The 24,192-nt window shown below is 43.7% G+C and overlaps 1 pseudogene; it reads right to left on the reverse strand.

Moving 5' to 3' along the window:
* Positions 1 to 1,917: 1,917 nt before the first annotated feature.
* LOC123491687 lies at positions 1,918 to 24,192 on the reverse strand (annotated as a pseudogene).

Here is a 24,192-nt window from a genome sequence, read left to right on the forward strand (position 1 = left end):
GGCGGTGAGAGGGGACTGTTCGTGGTTTATATCATTCCACACCAGAGGGTGGCACAGAGAGAGATAAACATCGATATAACATTACATTTGTACACATACAGTACATACATAGACTGGAGCGATCACAAGAACAAAGACTGCATACTCTTTTGTGCAATAGCTTATTCTCATCTTAACTCAGTGACCAAATACCTTTCCCATGTGGCCATGGAGATATGAGAGACCAGGAGGAAGCCAATTTAACACTATTTGAGACAGACAGACTGACCTCACAAACATCCGACAGTCTACTGCGGGCCATTTTATGCCAATATGGATCTACAACAGTAGCTGATACTGTCCACCAGAAATCTCAACACTCACTCTATCAATTATTCTGTCAGTTTCCACAAAAAGGCCTCAACATTCTTCGACACAATCAGTTTAATTCAGTTACTTTCTCCTCAATATTGGTCTAAAGACAAGACCATCATCAGATTCGAGAATTACCAGGTACCAGGACTGTATTTTCTATTCTGTTACAGAGAACTCTATGTAGAAAGTGTCCATGGGCAGATATGGTTATCCAAAGTTTTTATCCTATGCTATTGCTCAGTCTCTTAGTGTTACTGTCTGTGGGTGGAGGTTGTCCCTCAGTCCCAGGGCCATTGGGGATGCCATGACAGGAGATGATGGAGGGAGGCTAGGGGGTTGACTCTGGAGGCCCATTTCCCTGGTACATCAGTGTGGCACTGATGAAAAACAGGATGGAGGGAGAGAGCAGGAGGAAGAGAGGAGGGGTATATCTGCAAGCCCAGAGCCTCACCGCCACAATTATTTCTCGTTCAATCAGTTTCCAAGTCCAGCTTTACATGAGTACTGTAGGTGAGATGGATTCACATTTAGATCACTGGGAAAATGTGTTGTGCAATATGAATACTTCCTTTTTGGAAGTCTAATTCTGATGACCCGCTATCAAATGCATGGGCTAAGTCCGAAGAGATGCCAGCCAGGGGTGGGTAGGAGTGTTTGGTCATCATGGTAATATGAAGCAGTTGCCATGGCAACTATATGCCATACAGGATGTACTCAGGTGAGAGTATTCATATAAAGTATTCTGGAGAGGATATAGCAGAGTAATATCACAAGTTATGAGGGTTATTCACTCGTAAATATACTTGTTCCTTTTGAGAAATCCTGAATTTAACCTATCCTGCTTATGTGCTCTTCAATTACAAGCATAACACATTGCTATCAATGTTGGATATGTTGTGTATTTTACTATGTTCTGTATTGGTAAAAGTTACCACGTGACATCCAAGTTTTTGAAATAACACTCCAATTTCTATTATTCAGTTGGCATATATCTTTAGTCTACGAACAACAGAAACGCATCTTTTCTGGAAGTGCAGCTCCCTCTCAGGGAGATATCACTTAAAAAACAACACTGTTTGTCCCATTTCCCCTCATATACCTTGGGCCCCCACCCTAGACGTTAGCCAGCACTGTCCTTAATGTGTGTGCAGTGGCAGGAGGGAATTATGGGAAGCCAATCTGACTGAGGACTCAAAGCTACGGGTGGGAGGTCAAAAGGTGAAAAGGTCCTTTCATAGGAAGTGGTGGTTTCATGAAATCTACCCACCCTGGGTTGGGTCTTAGTCTCTTCTTCATCATGATCCATAGGAACTGTATATACACTGACCATTTGGGTTCATAGTATCTCATATGAGCCAACCTTTCTTACTTATGTGCCAGTATTAGTTCACGGGGTAGAATGGAATGTGTGTGTGGTTACTGGCAATACAGCATGTTGGCACACAAAAGCCGGTGAACTGGGGTTAGCTTTCCCTTCACATCCCGTTGACCAGCTGGACCACAGTTTGGGTGGGGGGTTGGGAACGGCTTTGCTTGGTCGCATTGGCGTTCTTGGTGCTGTCGTTAAAAAGCGCGAGCGTCAAGAGACAGGAAGCTGAGGCGGCCCTCCAGGCCCATGGTCTTGTTGGTGTTTGGGACGGTGGTGCTCTCGTTGTTTACAGTATTGTCCAGCTCCCCCTCCGCTCCCTCTGCTCTCTCACCTGAAAACACACAGACAGGTATGCTGTGTGAGCCTGGTCATGAATATCCTTTGGGAGTAGGAAGCCCTGCACACACACCCGTAGACGATCATACCCAAGTCTTTTCTAAAAGTTTCCACTATGTTAACCTTTTCTCACTTGTCCAGAACCTTCCTGCAGGCTCTTAGGGACCCAGCGGAGATTAGGATGTATCCCCCAGCAGTACTGCTAGCCTGTGGCTCTGCACCTGCTCTGGCCTAAGCACTAGGATAGCTGTCACAATGACTAATACAGGCCTCTCCTCTGGCTCAGGTGTTAGTCAGACAGGTAGCAGAAGACGATATGTCTTACTGAAAATAAACACACACCATCAATCTCTCTCCTTTTTCACTTGTTTGCATATTTACACCTACATACAGTATGCAAACACACACACACACACACACACACACACACACATACCTCTCTCCAGGTCACCACTCAGGTGATGACGGCCCCTACACTCGCTGCGTGGTCCCAGGACAGGCGAGATGAGGCCGGGTCAGGAGGATAGCGAGACAGGGGCGGGAATGTCCAGACATGGGGCGTGAGGAGGGAGCAGGGGAAGAGGAGGGAGGAGGAGGAGAAGAAGAGAGGAGGAAGAGGAGGGGGGACAGGGCGAGGAGGAGAAGGAAGAGGAGGGGGGCAGGGCGAGGAGGAGCTGGGAAAGGGGCAGGGCGAGGAGAGGTCCTGGGGCTGTTGGGGGAGTGGGAGGAGGAGCCCAGGCTGCAGGTGGAGTGGGTCTCTGAGTTCTCCTCCTGAGCATGGCACTGCTGCTGCAGGTCTCATCCTCAAACGACTCAGAGCATCACTGCAGAGAGAGAGAGGGAAGAGTGGTTGAGATGTAAAAGCTTTACTGTACAACTAAGGAGTGTATATGCAGAGCATCAATGTGGCATCCACAGAAAAACAAAATACAAAGAGAGAAAACAGGAAGCTGGAGATTGAGGTGAAGAGGTTTAGGAAAAAAAGGGAGAGAGAGGGGCTAAGGTAAGGAACAGAGAGAAAGGGAGTAGGAAGAAAAACAAAAGGAGACAGATTGGTAGAAGTGGGAGAGGGAGACTTGCTGAAATACTGCAGAGATACTTACACTGAAAGAAAGAGGAGTGTAAAGACATACAGTAATTTCAAGACAAATATGAGATCACATTTCTCCGTGTAGGGGAAAAGTCCCTAAATTCCAACATGGATGACGAAATGTATGAATGAAGGCATGTTTTCTATGACCTTGAACTAGTGTCTGCAATCGTAGATTCTTTTGTTTACTGCCATCGAGTTACAGTTTCGAAACAGACACACTTTACTATATCTACTAAAAGACAAATCAGCAAATGTAGCATATTACGTTTATTGCTGTTGAGGTTAACCCACATAATCTCAGCTAATGGTGTGCGGAGTGGGTCAAAGCCTAGCAGTAGGTCTCTCAGGTTGCCATGGTAAACATCATCCCGCAGCCCATAATGCAGACAATGGGAAGTGGACTCAGTGTTTAACAATGTCTGAAGCAATGCCACTCTCTTTGTCTGACTACAGTTGAGACCTCATCTCATCACAGTGTATATCTTCAGCACTTAACTGATTCAGGATCAGGTCTCATTACTCAAGTCCTAACCTTAACCATAGGAGCTTAAACAGTAAAGCTGTCTCTAGGCTAGTTGTTTAAGACATCGCATGAATTGGGTGCCATGAACGATGCTATGCAGGAAAGAGCAAAACCATTTCCTTCGGCATAAAGAAAGACTTCAGTTAAGTACTCTCTTCAAATAAAGCATTAGGTGCCCAATGACCTTTGCAGAAGATCCCATGATAGACAACCATGCACAAAGTCAATACAGGCATTTTAAATTCAACAGGAATTTCCTTTGAAAGAAGGAGCACATTTCTTCTAGGAATTCCTACAAAGGATTCGAAGAACAAGTCAGAGGTCAACAGGGTGAGTATGCGCTTTGCATGTGCACCCAACTAATAAAGTGAATAAAAGTAGGCAATGCTGGCTGTTTAGCCTCACTATGCAGGACAGTTGTTCCAAGAACAGTTTCTGCAGTTTTCAAGCGCAGAAACTAAATGACCAGAACATCATGTACTGTAAGTGTACTCACTGGAGATGCCATCCGACTCCATCTTGAAGCTGGCAATGTCGTCCCCGGCGACATTGCGCCTCGGCGCCCACGCCCGCCCCCGGGGCCCATGGCCGGAAGCAGTTGGTGGCGTTCATGGATCTCGTCTGAGATCATCTCCAGGTTTCTCAGAGCCATCTTGTACCCTTCTTTTGGCCTGGCACAGCTTGGCCTGACAACTCATCCACGTTCTTCTTACAGGTGTTACAGACAGAAAGGGCAGTCATTATTAGCATTAGCTTGGTATACACAGTTAAGGACACACACACACACACAAAGCCATCATTGCCATAAATGGTTTAGACCTGAGATGACATGGCAATATGTTCACGGTCAAAAGTTTATTGACCTAGTCACATCCAGTAAAGATCTAACCATGGAGCAGAGTCCACAGATAACAAGGCAATAATAGAACTCCTTAAATCTAAAATACCTTTAAAATGGTCTATGAAGGCAGGTAAATTACAGTAGCGAGTGTAGTGCACACATTACCTCAAGCTGTAGGTAGTACTTGCCTTCAACTCAAAGCAAGGTCTGCGAGAGAGGTCAATCAAAAAGAGAGGAGGAGGGGAAAAGATTAGAGGCGATGAAAACAACTTGGAATAGCTCTGTACATATCTACCAAGGCAACAAAGGTGAGCTATATGGTTATCACATTAGATGGAAAGCCAACTGTGGAGAAAGGATTAGGCTGAGAGAGCTGAGGCAACACAGTAGAGCAAGACGGATCTTCAGTCCCAAAGAAACTCTAAAACTGACTCTTTGTCTCATCTCATCTTCATGACATCTACAGGTAGGAGGACTGGCTAGGTTTCAACCAAAACTGATTACACATATATCAAGTACATGACCTGTGGTCATGACGGAAAGGAGACAAGGAAGCTTTTTAAGACTATATGGATTCACAACAGCCTCAGTCTCTCAGTCACAGCTGGGAAACATTAGAGACCCCTATCTCACACATGCACTCCTCCCAAAACAGGCCTCCAGTCTATGGAGTTTTGTAAAAACCTGACAGCATATACTAACCAGCACACCACCACATTGTCTCTCTTGTGGTGCCAGGAATAAAACAGCTACTACTTCATCATCAAAGGTTCAGAAAACGACTCCTGCAGGCCACAGGAGGTTGGTGGCACCTTAATTGGGGAGTACAGGTTGTGGCAATGGCTACGAAGTGGAATAGGTGGAATGGTAACAAACACATGGGTTCCATGTTTGATGCCATTCCATTTGTTCCTTTCCAGACATTATTATGAGGCGTCCTCCCTCAGCAGCCTCCACTGTTGCACGCAACCTTTTTGCACATATTTATATTGCATTGTTTTGTTCAAGTTGACCTTTTCCAAGCTACTGAAAAATCTATGTCGCGAAAGATCAATGTCTTGGAAAAGGTCACTGTTGTAGACAAATAGACAGGGATTTTGTGAACGTGTGTGTCGGAGACCATTTGATAATTGATGCAGTGGTTGTAGAAGATTCACTTTGACTTCTCAGTTTTTTAACCACAGTGCGGTTGGGTTGTGGTCGCAATACGGTCATATGGGACTCACTTGGACTTGTTGATGGTGCGTTTGAGTTTCCTCCAGCTGCTTCATCGGCCCTATGGCTGCCGTGTACTTGGCTGCAGTCTCCTTGTGCACCAGCTCACCCCGCGGTCTTCGTGATCCGCCTCCATCACCTGCAACAGCCAATCAGAACTCAGTCTGGCAGCTACACAGAAATGCGACAAGCGTGACTTCCTAACTTGCTGAAACATCGATTTCATCCACATTATGCCTCAAACCTTTGAATAGTAACATTCAGGTGTCAAATTTCGGGTTTGATAGACAGTCATGCTGCATTAATGCCCCGGAGAATCCCATTTCCCTCCATGCAGTACGGTACTCACCCTCTGGGTGGCGTGGTTGAGCATCTCCTGCCAGGCTGAGTCAAACTGCCTGGTGTCCTCCTCCAGCAGCCTCTGCTCTGCCAGGGCGATGGTCTCCTTGGCAGCCCCAGCACCTCCGTGGCCCTCTGGAAGTCCTGGGTGGCTCTCTGGGCCTCCAGCTGAGCCTGGGCAATGGGTAGAGCGACACCACGTCAGATATGCACTGAGATCAGCCACAGAACCAGACCTTCATTGGTCTCCCTGCAGAAATCTGCACAACGGATGGGATGAGACCCTATCAGACACACTTCAGGACTGGGTCTCTAGCCCCCTGGGCCTGGACAATGGGTAGAGGACAGGCCCGCCAGACGGGTAAACCCGCAACAGGCCATGACACTCTGCCGCCAGCCAAGTTCTCTTCTCACCATAAAATATTATGGGCCATGTCCGGCCATCTCAGTGTTGAACCCCTGCCCCTACTGCCAGCTGGCCCATGCCCATACTAGGCCAAATCGCCCGATCTGTACACCTCAAGAGAACTCTTTCCTCTTGCAGGAAATTAATGATGAGCTCTTCAGTCAAGAAACTACTATATCCAGTGTCTCTATCCATAACTCACAATGTTAAGACTTCTCGTGAAATGCTGTTTTTAAAAACAAGACACACAAAACCTTCAGCTCAAACATTGACAGGAATAAACCAAATCGAAGCTAGTTGAGTCAGCATGGAAAATAGTAACTAGGTGACTAACAAACAAATCACCAGAAAAGTCCTTGTGACAGACTATGAAACACGCCAAACACTGTCTTGTATATAAGATGTTCCTAACATCAAAAGGACTCATTTCGGAGAAAACACAGAAAGGTCATGACGGCATGACGTATGGATGTGTAAGCACAAAGTACAGCTGAACGTCTCATTTGACACTTACTGTATACAGCGGGGGAAGAGCTTTAGGGGCTCAAAGACCTCACAGCTAATATAATTATTGTCAAACACTTCACACTGTCTGTGTGTTCTCTGTTGTGTCTGTGTGGCTGTCTGTGTGTCTCTCTGTGTGTGCTGGCTTGGGTGGCTGGCGCGGGTGCAACAAGGCTCAACATCTTGCTTTCCCTTGGTATCTATTGATATTATCAGAAGGTATCAGTAACATCCAGCTTTGTTTTAACACATTCCTCCCTACCCACTCTGAATGTTCTGTTCTGAGGTCAACCAAAACATTGTAGACTTTCGCTGCCAGAGAGAACATACAAGTATTAGTCCCTACTTCTCTCTGTGCATATCTTTATGTGCAAGGTCACATAGTAACAGAAACTCCAAAACAGTTCCCTCCTCCAGCCTCAGTTATGGTAGTACAGTACAAAGCGGGAAGCACCGAGCATTAGACTTCCCATGTGGTGCCATAGCTGCAGAGCTAATCCCTTCCTCATTCATCCACTCTCTAATCCTCGTCGAGTCAAGCGCCAACTGACAGAAACACCCTGTAGCTAGCGCTATACCTCAAACTCTCCTTTCTGATTTCGTGGGTACCAGTAAAGCATCAACTCAAGGTTGCCCCAAACTCATAATAGCATGTCTAGGAAGGTGATTTACTGCATCTGTGTGGGGACGAGTGTGTGTGTGTGTGTGTGTAAATTTATTGTAGAGGCTAAATGCATCATTCAGACGTTTTACAGTAAGGACGAATAAACGTTACTGATCTGCCAAAAAAACTAAATCCCAACTCGCTTCCGCTTATCATAGAATTTCCAAGTGAACAAAGAGTTACTTTGTTCTAAGTTTGACTAGTTTGGGGAGGAAGTGAAGGTAGATATACACGGACATGTCTCCTTGGCTGCAAGCAACTTAAGAATAAGTCTACAGCAGAGAAAAGTTTCAACAGAATCTCAGCTGAATAGGAATTCTATTGACCTAATTTAAGTGAGGAACACATTGAGTCACCCCAAAGAAAACAAACCTCATTGAAATGAAGTGATCATTATTGCTCCTGCTCTCATCATGACCTATGGAGCAGTATGTGGCATACCTCAAGACTACTAGATAAGGATCTGCAAGCCAAGATATTCCATTTTTTTAGACAACAACATTCCATTCCCTACAATGGTAATTTGATTAGCCTTCCAAACGTGCCAACTCAGCACTTCCAAACTAAACAACCTCTGCCTTGTGGTGATCTACACAACCCATTCACAGATTCTCCACATGACAGGATGGGCTTGGCGTATATATACGAGAGAGTTGAGTCCAACCACATGCTGAACCGATGTCTATCAGCCCATTCTCTGTATGGATGAGTCATGAGTTTGAATGCCGAGGAATTCAACTGGGGTGCCTTCTTTAAAAATGGTTGTCACGTTGTTCACGAAGTCTTATTGCTACCTACGCCCTCATTCAGAATCAACTCTCTTCTCGCACTGTAAGCACATTCAGTGATCACTTTAAAATCACTCGGCATAATTGTTTTCCCCTAAATCTAACCCGAATAAACAGACTACATGCTGAGAAAAACATGCCCCCACTCCCAGGAACACCCTATGTGCTTTCTGTATCCAGTCGTTGGTTCCACTTAATGTAATACAGTAGGAATCATCCCTCAGGAGAAAGGACTATTCACTAGATGACAAAGTCCTATGGCTGACTCAGTTCATAGGAATAAATTGCAAATTGAAGCATAATACTGTACAGCACGATGTTCTTTGTGCATCTATCTCGTCTTTAATTTACTTCAGCAGGAATCAACCCTAGATAGCAGGCTCATTCATAAGAATGCAACCAGAACCAGTCTGAGACTGGTAGATAGAGGCTATTTGTGGACACACATTTATAAATATATAAGTACATGTATTAGTATTTAGTAGTGTTTGTTTCTACCTGCTATACTGCAGATGAACAGAATGCCAACAGGAGAGACTTCTCACAGCAGGCCTACTGCTGTACACCTGCTCCACTACTAAATGATTGGCAACCCAGCCCTTCCCTCTCTCCTCTGCTTACTCCTTTCTCTTCCATCTACCACTTCAGTCCGCTGCCAGCCGATGATCCATCATTCTATTATTTTCAGTTTACTCATCCCATCTCTACCCCATTTTCAGCTGCACAGTGATGGTGTAAAAAAAAAATATATTTTTAAAAAGAGTCCAGCTAACTTTAAAGACTTAGGAGCATTATTTCTCATTGTCACCTTCTTAATTCCTGGGCCTCTCAGGGAACTCTCACAACCGGAGGGGAAGAGGGAGAGAGTAGATGGATTATTAGGGAGGAGGGGAGATGGATGGAAGTGGAGGGAGGCAGGCATTAGTCTATTTATTGTAATTCCAATTCATTCTTGTGTTGTTATTTAAGTCTCTAAGGACCGTAAAGGGCTGTGGTTTTAAACCTATATTTGGCCTCAGAAAGATGTTGTCTAATACCAGATCAGTTCGCATTTTGCTGCAGTTCGTCTATATAAAAAGATAATAAGGTCTACTACTTTCACTTCTCTTCCATCACACACAGATACTTCATAGGCCCTTGTAACAGGAATTTCCAGGCGAACAAAAAGGAGAGCAGACATTGATCAAATCAATCACAAATCAACCCGGTTTATTACAAGTTGCATCATGGAGACAGCTCCCAGAATAGGAGCAAAGAAAATGTTCTAATTATATTAATCACACAGCGCCGAATGTTCTGTAAACACCAGGAGGCGTAGGAAGTCACAACATCAGCTGCTACAGAATCACAGATACATTACCAGGGTCCTGAATCCAGTCTCGGAGTCAAACTTTACACAACATTCAACACTTGGCAGACATTTGATACAGTTCAAAGGTAAGAACATCAGTACTCAGTTCACAACAGATAATGATAGAGTAACAGGTGCCAAACTACTTAATTAAATATGGTACTTAAAACATCCATGGTTAACTCTTATTCCCCAAGGGAATACATCCTGTCCCCCGCACATATAATCATGTTGTATTACATATCAATCCATATCCACAGTAACTCAAATACAGGAAAATAATTAATCAAATAATTTCCCATTACAGCCCTACTCATATTTTAAATCAGTAGGGCTCTGTAAAACTTAAATCAAACAAAGCACCAACCGCGTGCACACTCAAGTGAAAAGTAAAGTATAACTTTATAATAAGACTACACTTTCTCTTTGTGCATAAGAAAATCGGATCCTACTCTATAAAGCCTTTAAATTATTCACAGCTTACGCTCTTGGAGCCCTAACAGAGAATTAATTTGGTTAACCGGCACATGTTCAGATAATCATCTCTTTGCTACATATTCACGCTTGTCTCCATGGCTGCACGCATGTAAGAGAAGCTTTGAAATATAAAAGCATTCCTATAATCTTCACAGCATAAATTTGACAACGTTTGCAAAAACAAGATATGCCAAGACTTCAAAGACCAGAGAGTTTCAGCTAAACATTTCTCAGCATAGGCCATCAACACTGGAAAAGTAACGGCCTTCAAAGAGAACACAAACACACAGCTATTTTCCACGGAGAATTAACCGATTTAATCTATCTCCTCAGTTATTCAGGGCAATTAATCTTGGTGAAAAGGGAGTGAGATGGGATGAAAAGGGCCTTTTTCAATTGGAGGTCATTGATTTACAGTCAGATAGTAAACATGCATCTCTGCAGTTAGTCACGCTTCGATAGCCTGGCCTGGATTTGTGTCCCGATTGAGACTGCCCGATTGAGACTGCCCTAGATATCTGTCAGAGACCCACAGAGTTAATCCTGAAGAAGTTTGGACCGTACCTGACTCAGGGAGAGCTCGTCTTCATCATGCTTCATGGTCTGATGCTATTAACAACCTAGATGCTGTAGATTGATCAGGTCAGTCTGAATGTTACCCCCTCTGAGGCAGTGAAGGAGCAACAGGCTCAGACATGGACGTGGGGGTGCAAGCCTCTTGTTCCAAGTGGTTGGTTAACCATTGCTTAACTTCAGTGTTCCAGTCAACGTCTAACGCGAAGCACCACTTGTTATGAACAGCTGCCTCTTGGATCTCCAGCCACAGCCACTTTACAGTAAATTCCTCAGCACACTCATCACAATGTTCCATGGCTGCAGGCTTGGACAGCAAGCGTTGATAACTCAGGGGCGGACTGACCTGAAATGCCAGATGAACTGGTCAATTTTTAGCCCAGTGGGCCTGCCTAACTGGGTTTTAGCAGAAAGAAAATGGGAAAGAAAGGAAAGAAATGGGCTGGGTGTGGGGGCCTGGAGAAAAAGGGCCTGTGAGTTAGAAATGCCAGGGGCCAATTTCAGGTCCCAGTCCGCCCCTGTTGACCCCCCCGCCAACACCACACACACACACACACACACACGTTAGCCAACCAGAACAATAGGTACATGCACAGCTTGCACACACAGCTGTATTGAGTCATTGTCAAGCTGAGATGCCATTATTAAACGCAGCTCCAGTCCTGCTGACTGAAGCAGTTATGCCTAACCAGGACTGACCAGCATCAACATGCACCACAGGACACCACAGGCTGGACACTACAGGCTGGACACCACAGGACAGGCTGGCCTCACACCTCCCAGGAGGCCAGAGCATGGCTCCAGCACATGGCCACGACCTTGTCTCGCTCCTCCATCCTTCCCTCCATCTCATCCTAGCCCCCATGACCCTCGTGCTGCTCTGCTGCTATAAGCCTGCCAAAACATCTCTTCACAGAAGAGAAAGGTCTACAGATGGTCTCTTGACTATGCAGGATTTCTAACCGTCTTAACCCAATCTCCATACCCTCAGGGATATACTAGCTTTGTAATAAATGGAACTGAGTTGCTGTGGCAGTAAGGAGACTGTCTGGCACAAAGTTCCCTATTCTACCACAGCAAGTAACTTTCCAGGGCAAGACATGATAACATTCTTCTTGCTACTGCAAGAATGCATGTTGGGATTGTAATAAAAATGCAATTTTTAGCAGTATGACAAAACCTCAAGACCATATAAATTCCTACAAACTCTCTCCCAGTCACAGCACTGAAAGAGTGCACTTTTGCTTTATCCCGGACACTACAGTGACAGGTTGATGTATTAGAGCACCCAGTCTCTGACAAAAATGTGCAGGGACCTAGAGTATCCTTTCTAGTTGTGATCCATTTGCCCCTTGACTCAGAGCCAGAGAACAATCCCATACATCAGCTGGAGTCAGCTCTCTCCCCAGTCTGACTCTATTCCAGCTGTACCAAATCCAACCAATTACTGGGATGATCTCCTTCAGGCCTGAAGGATTTTCATTGCTTTCCTCCCCCAGCCTCCCCCAGCCAGAAATCACTAAGCCCCACATCTGTTCAATCTACGGCCATCATGGAGGTCAGTTCATAACTAATCTCACAGACATATCCACAGTCTGTCTCCTCTGTTGTGGACCTCGTAGGCATCTCCCCTCCTCTCTCTCATTATCCGTCTCTCCTTCGTTCTTCCCACCTCCAGACGCACTGCGGTTAGATGACTGAGAGCAGCGAGGGGCTGAGACGATCTCGGCTGTGCACTTCAGCTGCGTGGTAATCACTGTCGGTAACGGGCCGTGGGAGAGAGCGAGAGGGAGGGGGGCGAGATAGAGTGGGGGGAGGCAGACTGTGCCCAAACCTTGCACCAGCCACATCACATTACCATCACCATTCTCCTCCTCTCTTTTTGTTCCACCTTTCCCCCACTAGCTGTACCTACTCTCCAGACAAAATGGGGCAGCTGAGGGGAAGGGCAACAGGACTTCAATGTTTAATGCTAACCAGGGTTGGGGTCAATTCCGTTTCAATTCAGAAAGTAAACCAAATTCCAATCCCACATTTTCCTAATTGAAAAGTACTGAAGAGAATTAGCATGGGAATTTCAATGTACTTCCTGGAATTGACTCGAATTTAAATGAAATTTGACCCCAACCCTGATGCTAACTGCTAATATGCAACCAGAGTTAGATATAGGAGCTGGGTTGCTAATGCTAATGCTCTGCCAACTGACCATGCTTGATTTGAGGTGAGAATATTTGCTTGTATTTGACGATACAGAAAACACTATCATACAACACAATAGAAAACCTGAAAATAGTATATCCTGCAAACCTCCCTAGAAAAACTCCTGACTGGTCTACTTTTCGTCAAGTCACACTCTTCAAAGCGGAGGTGAACGAGAAGGAAACTATACATATTTCATGAGATATAAGAAAAACACTTTTCATCATTTTACACTACCGGTGACTGCAGCAATCGAGGCACTCTCTGATTCAGCACTTTAAAAATGGGAGCTGTCAAAGAATAGTACAGGGTACCCAAGCGATCCCTCAGGAAACATACAGTAAAAAACTTTCTGGCCGAGGTCAACCGTCTCTGAGCCACTTCCAAGCGCAGTCACCCATTAACTTGTGACACCTATTACCGCAGGATATACTAGCAAGTCTTCTCAACATCTAAGGTAAGTGACAGGCTTTTTGCATAACAAAGCAATAGATGGAGTTATGGTGCGTGCGTATATCTAGACTAAGGTCAAGAGCATTTTTCCACAGCGCTGCCACTCCCTGTGTACCTTATCATTAGCCGTCTAAAGCAAATGATAATGTATTGCTCATGTAGGCTACTTCAACAAACCAGAGAGATAGAGAATTTCCACCCTCTGGGCAAACAATGATTCAAGTTCAACGTTGTGTACATGCTCCCCACTGAAGGAGAATGGAGAGACTGAGGTGGAGATACATTGCAATAGAAGAGGAGGAAGACAGAGGATAGAGTATGGAGGAGGAGGAAGATAGGGAAAGAGAGGAAGAGTGTTTATGTTGCATAATTGATTCAGGACTGTTGTGTTTAAATGGCCTCTGCGCCAGTCACCACTGTGAGGTTGATTAACTCAACCATGTTAGAGAGGCAGCCATTTACCGCACCACTGATCCATTTCAACCTCAACCGCTTTGTAATGCTCTCAACCACACCTTCGATCGATGAGACCTGTGATGTGTGTGTGTGTGTGTATATGAGTGTGTGAGACCAGTGCCCTAGAATCGCCCTATGCAGTCAGGTCCCACTGACTTCTTTTTGCAGAGCTCAGCATAGTATGACAGACAAGCGAGTCCTGCACTTGTTCATAATTAAGATACCTGCCAACCTAGTCTGGAATTAAGAGCCACGGAGTTAAGTGCTTTTCAAAGGTTTCAGTCTCAATCCCGCGAGTATGTGCCAAACTCTTATTGAACCCCTGAACACATCGTGGCTTCATACCATTGCTTTCAGTGAAATAACTGGGCCGGTAAATGCAGGGGCGCAACTTTGGTTTTAGAAGTGGTGGGGACATAACATGGGCATCTAAAGTTTAAACCTGCCTAAACCATCAGACAATCAGTACATATAGTTGTTTTTATTCAAACATATAGGGTGTGTCTAGATATGGAAATGCACTCAAATTCGATTGGTCAAAAGAAAAGACTACGTTGACCAAGCGTAGTCTTTCTTTTGACCAATCGATTGGCCAAATTTTTAAACATGTATTTTTCCATATCTAGACACACCCTATGTGTTTTAATAAAAACAACTATATGTACTGAACTTATCTGATGCTTTAGGCAGGCTGTTTGATTAAATAATTAAGACACACAAATGACTCAAGAGAGAGCCAAAGATCAAGGTAGCCTAGCCAGAAGAAAAAAATATCTTTCCGACCCGCCTTCTCCCGCTGGCAGAATTACGCTGCTGAAGTTGCGGTAATAGGCTACACCAGCACTTCGGCAACCTTTTCCATTTGGAGGGGCCAATTGATCTTACAATTTCTACCAATCTGCGTGCTAGTAATGATTTTCATATGCACATTTTACGTGGAACAGTTTCATCTCAAAATCATTGTCTGTGGTTTAATCTACACTCTCTTAATCTAAATGAAAATTGTAAAAATCTAAAAGTAACTTTTATTGCCACATTGCCAACTATGTAAAAACAGCGTACATAACGCCAACACATAAAAATATTGCAGCCTGCAGGTAGAAAAGATCCAGAAAAAAATTAATGTGACTCGTTTCAGGAAACTAGGCGTATGTCACACGTCACTACTTCACAGGAGCGCCATTTGAACGTAAACTTTTTTTTATTATCAAAATGCGTTTTTTGGGGGCAGAAATGCCTTCTGGAACATGTGAACTTTCATGTGCCTTAATAACAAACTTGTATGCCATCTGTAAATACAAATAAAATTGATAAATTACGAGCCTAGTTGGTTTAGCCACGGAAAAAGACAGCAACCTTCCTGCTAGCCATGATTGGCTGAGATAATGAGTTGGCTGCACATGCCGAGAGATGAGTTCGGATTGGTCTGCCATGTAGCAGGCTTCTGTCTATAATATGAGCTGGTCAGTATGTGTAGGTAATCCTTTCTAATGTGGCTTTTTTGAAAGATATCACGTAGTAGAACTGCATAAGAGTTGCTTTCCACTTTCTGGAGGACCGAGTTTTGAAATCAAATTAGAGTATGATAGCTATGGAGATGGAGAAAATTCTACCGTTTGATTGCAAATATGCAGACGGAGTGGAAAAGAGAACACACAGAAGGCTGTTGTATAAAACACCTGTCTCCGGATTACATCATCAAACTAAGGGCAACCAAGGCATCCGTGACAGATAGGGAGACGCGTCCATCCCTGTATACAGGTAAGAGAGCCTAGCTAGCTACATTTTCAGATATTCAAGTGTACTGTTAGCTAGCTAGCTAACGTTAGCTGGCTGGCTAGCTAGGTAAAGTTACATGTATGACTGTCTAGTAATATTATTCGTATCTCAGAGGTCATTTGAATTGCTAGTTATAGCCTAATGTTAGCTAGCTAACATTGAACCTGGTTGGTTAGCTACATGCCGATTCATGCAGGGTAGTAACGTTATGAGTTGGAATATGGTTAATTGTTTAGCTAGCTAGCTACATGTCTAAACAAAAAAGACTCCACTATGCAAGTAACTATTTCAATAGAATGTTTATGTCTGTCGACAATGGTCGATAGACGTAGCTGGTAAATTCGCTCTGGCTATCTACTCCGATTTCAGAGCACTCTCGTCAGTGTGCTAGAGCGCAGAATAACTGACGAATTTACAAACACTCAACACCCGTTGAATATGGCCAGTGTCAGTAAACGTTGGCAAAAAAGCATAATTAAATTGTTGCCAGCAGCACAGTTGCAGTCACCAACGCTCTGGATAAACAACTCTGCTAGGGCAAGTCAAATGGTCAGAGTGAGCTGTTCTCTCATTTGTCTCACATTTACATTTTTCACTTTCGTGTCGAGTGGTTATCGAAAGGGGAGAGAGCTGGAAATATTGTTCAAATACTTTGAGGAACTATTGCCATTCTCAATTGATTCTAAAAACAGACTTCGTTTATTTGCTGTTTGAGTTGAAGAAAAATTACTTTGAGAAGCTCCACACCTCATTTTGGGCACATTTATGGCCTAGATGTGTGTGCAGGCCAGGTAGACTAGTCCTACTTCTATATGCGTAATCAGGTGTGCGTCCTTACTCAACATTGACAGGAGCGTTTCAAACAAAAGACGATGAATAAATTGACAAAACTCCGAAATGGAATTAAATAAAAACGTGTTTCTCTCAAGGGTAGCATAAGTTGTGAGTTCTGCAAAACACATGTCCACTCCGACAATAAGAATGATAAATGACTAATAATAATAATAATAATATATTCAATGCATTAACATAAATCACTGTACCCAAACAAACATTATGGGAATTAACGGTAAATGTAGGCTACTACTGGCAATATATGTAATGGGGAATTGGAGACACAGCAAACAATGCACACAATGAAGTTATGAAACAATGAATAGCCACGAAATGGTGGGAGAGAGCGCATTCTGAGAGAGAGACGTGCTTTGTGCATCTGAGACACAATCCCCATATTCTTGGACCGTGGCATCCCCGTGGCCTCCTCAATGGATTAGTCCACTGAGACAGGCGCAAATCAGACCGTTGTCTCATGTGCCAATAAAAAAAAATATTTGCAACTGCTTGACAAAAAAACTCATGTTTTCAATACAGACCCCTTTGTCATACAGTATTCCATATAAGGCACCCAGACCTTATGAAAGTTGCACAGTATACCCTTAATCTTGTAATAAATCAAATCTAGTGATGCATAACTTGACATTTCTGCCATCCAATCTGGGAGGATATCCAACCTTCCAATTAATAGCAATGCATTTCTTAGCCACTATAAATGCTAGGATACACAGTTTCTTCTGATAAGTCTCCAGTATCAACATTTTCAAGCAAACAAAAACAGGGAGAATCTGTAGACATGCTGAGATAAAAGAACATACTCTTTGCCAGAATTCAGCCAGCCTTCACAAGATCATAACAATGCAAATATGCTCCATTTTGGGCCTCGAGACGCAGCCGACTGCGACCGGGAGACCCATGAGGCGGCGCACAATTGGCCGTCGTCCGGGTTAGGGAAGGGTTTGGCCAGCCGGGATGTCCTTGTCCCATCGTGCTCTAGCAACTTCTGTGGCCCGGGCCGGGCGCATACGCGCTGACTTCGTCGCCAGTTGAACGGTGTTTCCTCCGACACATTGGTGCGGCTGGCTTCCCGGGTTAAGCGAGCAGTGTATCAAGAAGCAGTGCAGCGCTTGGCAGGGCCATGTTTAGGAGGACAAATATTTTAATAATTCCCCTTTGTGTTTTACACCTCCAGCAGAGGGAATTACATTTCTGAGTGCATGATATTCAGTTTCACTGGCATATAGTATGTTCTATGGATGGTCTTAAACTGCAGTAATGTATGTCTGAGATTATATGAACATGACTGGGCATTCAAACATATCTGTATCCATTCATCATCATCAATAGTGTCTCCGAGGTCTTCGTCATGTTTTACATGTTTTGTGCCATCGGGGAAAAGCCTCTATCAACCCTTGATACGGTTTGGAAATCAACTTTAGAGGTTTGTCAGACTGCCCTAAAATAGTTTCAATCTTTTGAAACATCTGGCTTGTCCAGTGTTTGCTGCACAGAGAAATAGCCTTGGTTCTGCAAAAAGTTCACCTCAGCACCGTCACAGACTGGTCTTCCCTGGTTGACTGACCCTGCTGAGACCCCTGTCACCATCTGATCCTGCTAAGACATGATGAGCATAGTGTTGTGTACTGACTGTGCACCATGACAGTGTAGCTTGTAAAGCTGTTTATACCGTGTCAATGTGAAAAGTAGGGAATTAGCTAGGGAAACTGACAGATCAATAACGTTACATTGCTATACTGACTAATAATAACTCACATTGCACTGTCCAAAAATTTTCAGAATATGTCTTCAATCATTTGTCCGCTGGTTTCATTGTTTGATTCAGGTCTAGTGTGATTGAGGCTAAAATAACTGAAGTTAGTGAGCTAGCTAGCTAACCTTAGGCAACTTTTCGGCTAGCTCTAATGGTACATCAACTCGCAAAAACTAGCCAAGTTAATTTACTTCTGTTGAAACGGGACAAAAAAGGCTACAAAACATTTCCATACACACGCAACAGCTGTTAGATGCTACTACCTGACAGATAGCTAGAGGCTAAAGCTGAACTGGCTGTGGTAGCTACTAGCTAGCTAGCTTAGCTCATTCTCTTTCAGACATAACTTCAGTCGAGATGGGATGAAACATTAGCTAACGTTACATGTCAGTTACACTACTAGCTCAGCACTGAGAATAAAAAAAAAAATGCTGTTAACTTGCCAGCTACATCAGTCAAATAAAGAGTAGCCAGTTTCTGCTGTGCTTGCTACAACCTGGAGAAAAGGCGCAACACACAGAGACAGCAGCTGCAGATAGCAGCACCGTTACCCGACCGCTCTGACGTGTCCGCATGGTCCTAAAGCACACCGATGCCTCTTTTTGTATCACAGTGCAATGATAAAACTGTGAGGGGGACAAAAATTATATTTCAGAATGTGCGTGTGTGTGTGGGTCCCTGTCCCTCGTCCCCAGTGAAAGTTGCACCCCTGAGTAGATGTGCGAAAGGTAGACAGAGGAACTCATACAATCCAATATCCTCAAACTTAGAAGAACTTCCTTTTTCCATAAGGGAACTTAATTTTGTGTTGTCAGGGGCATTAACATAAATCACAACCACACAAAGGGTGCATGCTCATTCCAGAAGCCATATAGAGGTTGCCTGAATGAGGGGAACACAATGCCCAAAGCAGAGCCAAAAAACACCAGAGGGAACAAAATAAGAGAAGAAGTGAAGAACCGTTGGCCTTTAAAAACCTTTCATGTCTGGTTTGGTCCCGGCAGTTCCTCTCTGACTGTTTACAGCTGCAGGGCTCTTATCCTAGATGAGCAGGTGGCAGCAGCTCTCCTTTCCTCTAACAATAGCTATGGCTTTGCAGAATAGGGAACCGAGATCACAGCTTACACAGAAGCCACTCCCACACCCCCTCACTCTCATTAACACAGGCTTTAACACGGAGTGATGTTGTTTGTTAGAGCTATACATTACCGTGTGTAGAGGGGCAATTAGGCAAATGAAGGAGAGGCTGTGAGGATTCACTCAAATCAAATTGTATTTGTCACATGCGGAATACAACAGGTGTAGACCTTACAGTGAAATGCTTACATTACAAGCCCTTAACCAACAATGCAGTTTTAAGAAAGAATACTTGCTCCTGGCAAGTCAAGCTAGGTAAATAGGTAACACGTTAGTTAACAGTCCCTACCATTATGGTGTTCAATGTATTTGCCTAGTATTTAGAAATGATGTGGTAGTCAACCTGGTATCAAATTTATGCAATGGTGCTGGTTTTAATGAATCCCAAAGAAACAAGGCAAATAAAGCGTTTCCGATAAATAAAAGATTTTGGACTATTTCTAAGGTCAATATGAGCCGAGAGACCCCCAGCCTTTCGTAGTCCCCCTGTCCACTGAGTGGTGTCTCACCTGTCTGGCCACTCTCCGCGCCTCCCAGTAGGGTTTGGACTCCTCCACCGCCTTCCCAATCTTCTTGACCGGCTCATCCAGCTTCACTGTGGCCTCTACCAATACCGAGCGGAACTTCTGCCTGGCATCCTGAGAGAGAAACAGGGAGAAAGGGTTATTAACTAGGACTGTAGCGAACTTCCAACCCTTTTGTTTGCTATGAATATTCACAAAGGTAATAGAAGACTCAACACTCATCTCGATGTTACGGCCATTACATTATTAGGTCATTGTTCTTAACTAGTTAACCAACCGCAGTTAACAATTGACAGCAAATATTAAGTTAGACGCACCAGGGATTTCACGAAACCAGAGTATTCATTCAGACTCTTAAGACAGTAATTAAATTAATTTAGACATACGAGTCGGGGGGCTCTCCCACCTTCAAGTCTTCTGCAACTGAAAAGGCCAGTGTCCTAAAAATTGCATTAGTCTTTGATCAAGTTAAGGGCAGCTATGTCGATGCAACCATCAGACACAAGCAAACAGGCAATTACAACAAAGAAATGGCCATATGAAAATGATCATATGAAAGTAGCCTTTTATGCGACACACCATCAGCTACTGGTTAATGTTTATTCATCAGTCGGAGTGGTTAGATGTAAGAGTCCCCAGCTAAGCATGCTGATAAAGCCAATAACAGGCCTACTTTCCAACCGTATCAAACCTAATCCTAATCCAAAACATTAAATGCCTGAAACCGTTTTAGATAAGGCAGAGGGAGATTTTTTTCTCAGATCAAACAAGTGAGGTCAAGTGTGACGTCCAGAAAGGAGACATCATGGTAGACAGAAAACAAAAACAAGCATGAAATTCCTGGAGATGTCAGTGTGGAAAAAAATATATAGCACTTATGCAATAAGTTTGTTGGATTGTTTTCCATTCTTTGAAACTTTAAATCTGACCATGGGATGTTATGTAAATCTGCACCAGTGTTCTGGACTAAGATATCCTTCCTGTTACCATTTCAAATCTGAGGGATGGAAGGCCAATTGTGAGAACAGGGCAGGGACACACACTTCCTGTGACATCACTCATCCTGCAACAAGCTGGCATCTGAGGACAAACACCATGTCCGAAAACAACCCTAGCCCCTGAACCCTAGCTCCTTCCCATTCAGTGTGTATGCAGATCAAGGACCCAATACAGTGATGGCTCCACCACCACTGTTTGCCATTTGCAACACTTTGGTACTTGCTGTTCTGCTGCCCCAACATGTTTCTTTACTGTACTCTGTCAGACTGGAATTCTGACATGGTTATCAGATACCTGCCATCCTGGAGAGAAAAACAGCCTTTCCATGAACTCCCAACCTCCTGCATAGCAAGAGGCCACCGCAGGGAGGCACCATGCATTATTTCAGTCTCAGAACAACAGGGGTAATTGCTGGGTATGAAAACTGTACGGTGTGTGTGTGTGTGTGTGTGTGTGTGTACAGGCCATGTAAACCATCTATTTCTCAACAGAGAAAATTCAGAGGATGGGGTCACGGTCCCCCCTTTCTCCATCTCTCCTTGTAATGCATTTCATCCCCCACTCTCTCCCCTCTACTCCATCCCCCTTTTTTCTGTTCTTATTTCCACTCTCATTTTCTCCATCTCTCTCTTTCTCCTCTAGCTGATCCAGCAGAGGTTACAGTACAGTGCAGTCTCTGTCCTCACACCTCAGGGTCGAGCAGAGCGTTGCTTTTGTGGCGCATCTCCTCTGTCACAGCCTCCTCATACACTGAACACCATCTCAAACACACTGTCGTATACCTAAAAATACTCTAATTCAATCCAAACCATTTGTGTAACTGTATTGCCCTTTACCCAGATACAGCTTATTCCATTTGGATGTTGATATTGGTATTAAATGAAAGGCCTCTGAATTAAATACAAAATGCTCACAGATGTTATGGAACTATAGCCATTGATCTGCTTTGCCCCTTATCACAAATGCAGTGACACGTGCTCCTTGATATTATCAATAAAACACTACAGCCAATGGTCCATTACCAGGACATTATGATATTCCTACATCCAAATGGGCTCTGCTGCTGGCTATCCTCATCACTCCATCAATACCAGAAGCTCTGCCAAATCTGCACTGAGCAGTAGTTGGGGGTGGGGGAGCTGCGATACCTTTTATTCCCTTCTAGGGGGTGCTGCAGCACCCTCAGCACCCCCTACTTCCTGTGGCTCATGTACTTGAGAAGTGGTTCGACAAATGGTGAATCAGTACATCTTGTGTGTTTATTCCCTTTAAAGTAAAATGCGCTCAAAAAGTTGGACAATATTTTGTGTGTGTGTGTGTTGCAAAGGGTTTCCACAGAGGCCTTTATCTGATCTTTTGAGACGTTAATTTTGTTTACAGATCGGTGGAGCCATCGGTAAGGACTCAAGTCTATCTCAAATAGACACACTTCACCGATTGGCACACCGTTTACTCCAACAGGCAGACAGCTGTGCACTGAGAGACCACGTCAAACTGGGTCTACAAATAAACTGATTTGACCATGACCCGCTGACTCAAAACACAGAGCGAGTATATCTGAACTCGAAAAACAAGTAAGTATTTGACAAGCACTCATTGAACATCAAAATCAATGGAAACATTGTCAAGTACAAGTTCTTTAAGCTTTATGCTGCTCAAGTTGGTGAGGATCCAGTAAACATTAGAAATGACAGGTATTTTATAGACTGAATGCCTCCTTTGACCCCAACAGGTGTCCTAAAGAGACTTTACCTTATTACAGATCCAAAAAGGTATACGACTGACAGAGCTAGGTGCTACTACTTTACTGACATTTAACAGCATCCAAAGATCAACACTCTGCAACATACACCACCTCAATGACCTGAATGAATCATCTTCAAAATGCAGAGGTCAATGTCTAATGGTTGAAAGGGGAATTATTTGATAGTGGGTCACCTTGTAGCTGCATAGTGCAGAAAATATGGGTTTTGCATGTAAAACATATGAAAAGCCACAGACTGCTGCAAAGTGTCTGATGACACATCTGATGGCAGAGCGGTCAAGTCTTCACTTTCATTTGATTCTAGTTGTTGTCAATTTGTGTCAGCCATGTGGTGCACTTTGGAGGGAAGTGTGTGTCAAACTTGAAAGTGTGCGTGTACACTGTCTTACCTCCAGTTGTGTCTCACATCTGTTGATGTCATCTGTAGACTGGTTGAGTTTCTCCAGTTCTCCCTGTAAGAAAGAGAGCAAATGACAATATTGAGCAACACCAAGAGAAAGGAAGTAATACAGTATCTGGGAAGTCTGCAACATCTGGAATGTGTTACACTTGAATGAAATACTAGACTGGACATTAGAAGGTAGCCAGAGTGATGGTTTGAACAAATAGAAGAATCAGCTATCATCTTGATTTATGGATATATTAAATGCACATAGCTTTTAAGGCTAAACAATTTTATTTTTCAACCAATTAATAGCCTAGCACACAGCAGAAGGTATATTCAGATGAACATGCTATTTGAGTGTCAGGCCTGTATTCCCATGCATTCCATTAAATCAGAAACAAGTTTGGCTAAAACATAGCCCATCATAAACCTAACAAGTAGGCCTACGTCTCAACTTAGTTGGCTACAATACAGACCTTTGTTCAAGGTAGATCGACAGTCTTGATAAATCAATACATTAAAAACAATTTGAAAAAAGACCCCAAATAAGATAGACTTTCTGCCGGGATAATACATACTCTTCCACTGTGCATTGAAGTGGATGTATCAAATGCTGTTAAATTAAGAGATTAGTTGTCTCAACTGAAACAAAGAGCAATTGTTATTATAGCGTACCTGAATTCTAGGGTCCACCTCTCTTCTTCGTATTCCGAATCTTCGTCAGACCTATTTTCTTTCTCCAAATTGTCCATTCTGGATGATAAAGCCGACTGTGTGCTGTCGGAGCGAACAAAGCCAATTTCCAAGAGACGCTCTAACCGCGAGACCGGCGCTTCTAGAAGAAACACGCTCAATCACACTGCAACATTAGCAATGATAAAAAGGAGGTTTGAAATATTTATATGTATATCAAAGCGATATACAGGTCATTGAGAGACAAAAGCGTGATAATCGTCTTGTAAAATGTCAATTGACACAACGCTCTGTCTGCGTCCAATGCCGAGCCACTGAGCAAGTGATGATGAAATTACTTGTGAACGCGTATCTACAGCGTAAC

This window comes from Coregonus clupeaformis, chromosome 10, assembly GCF_020615455.1.
Source record: "Coregonus clupeaformis isolate EN_2021a chromosome 10, ASM2061545v1, whole genome shotgun sequence".
NCBI lineage: Eukaryota > Metazoa > Chordata > Actinopteri > Salmoniformes > Salmonidae > Coregonus > Coregonus clupeaformis.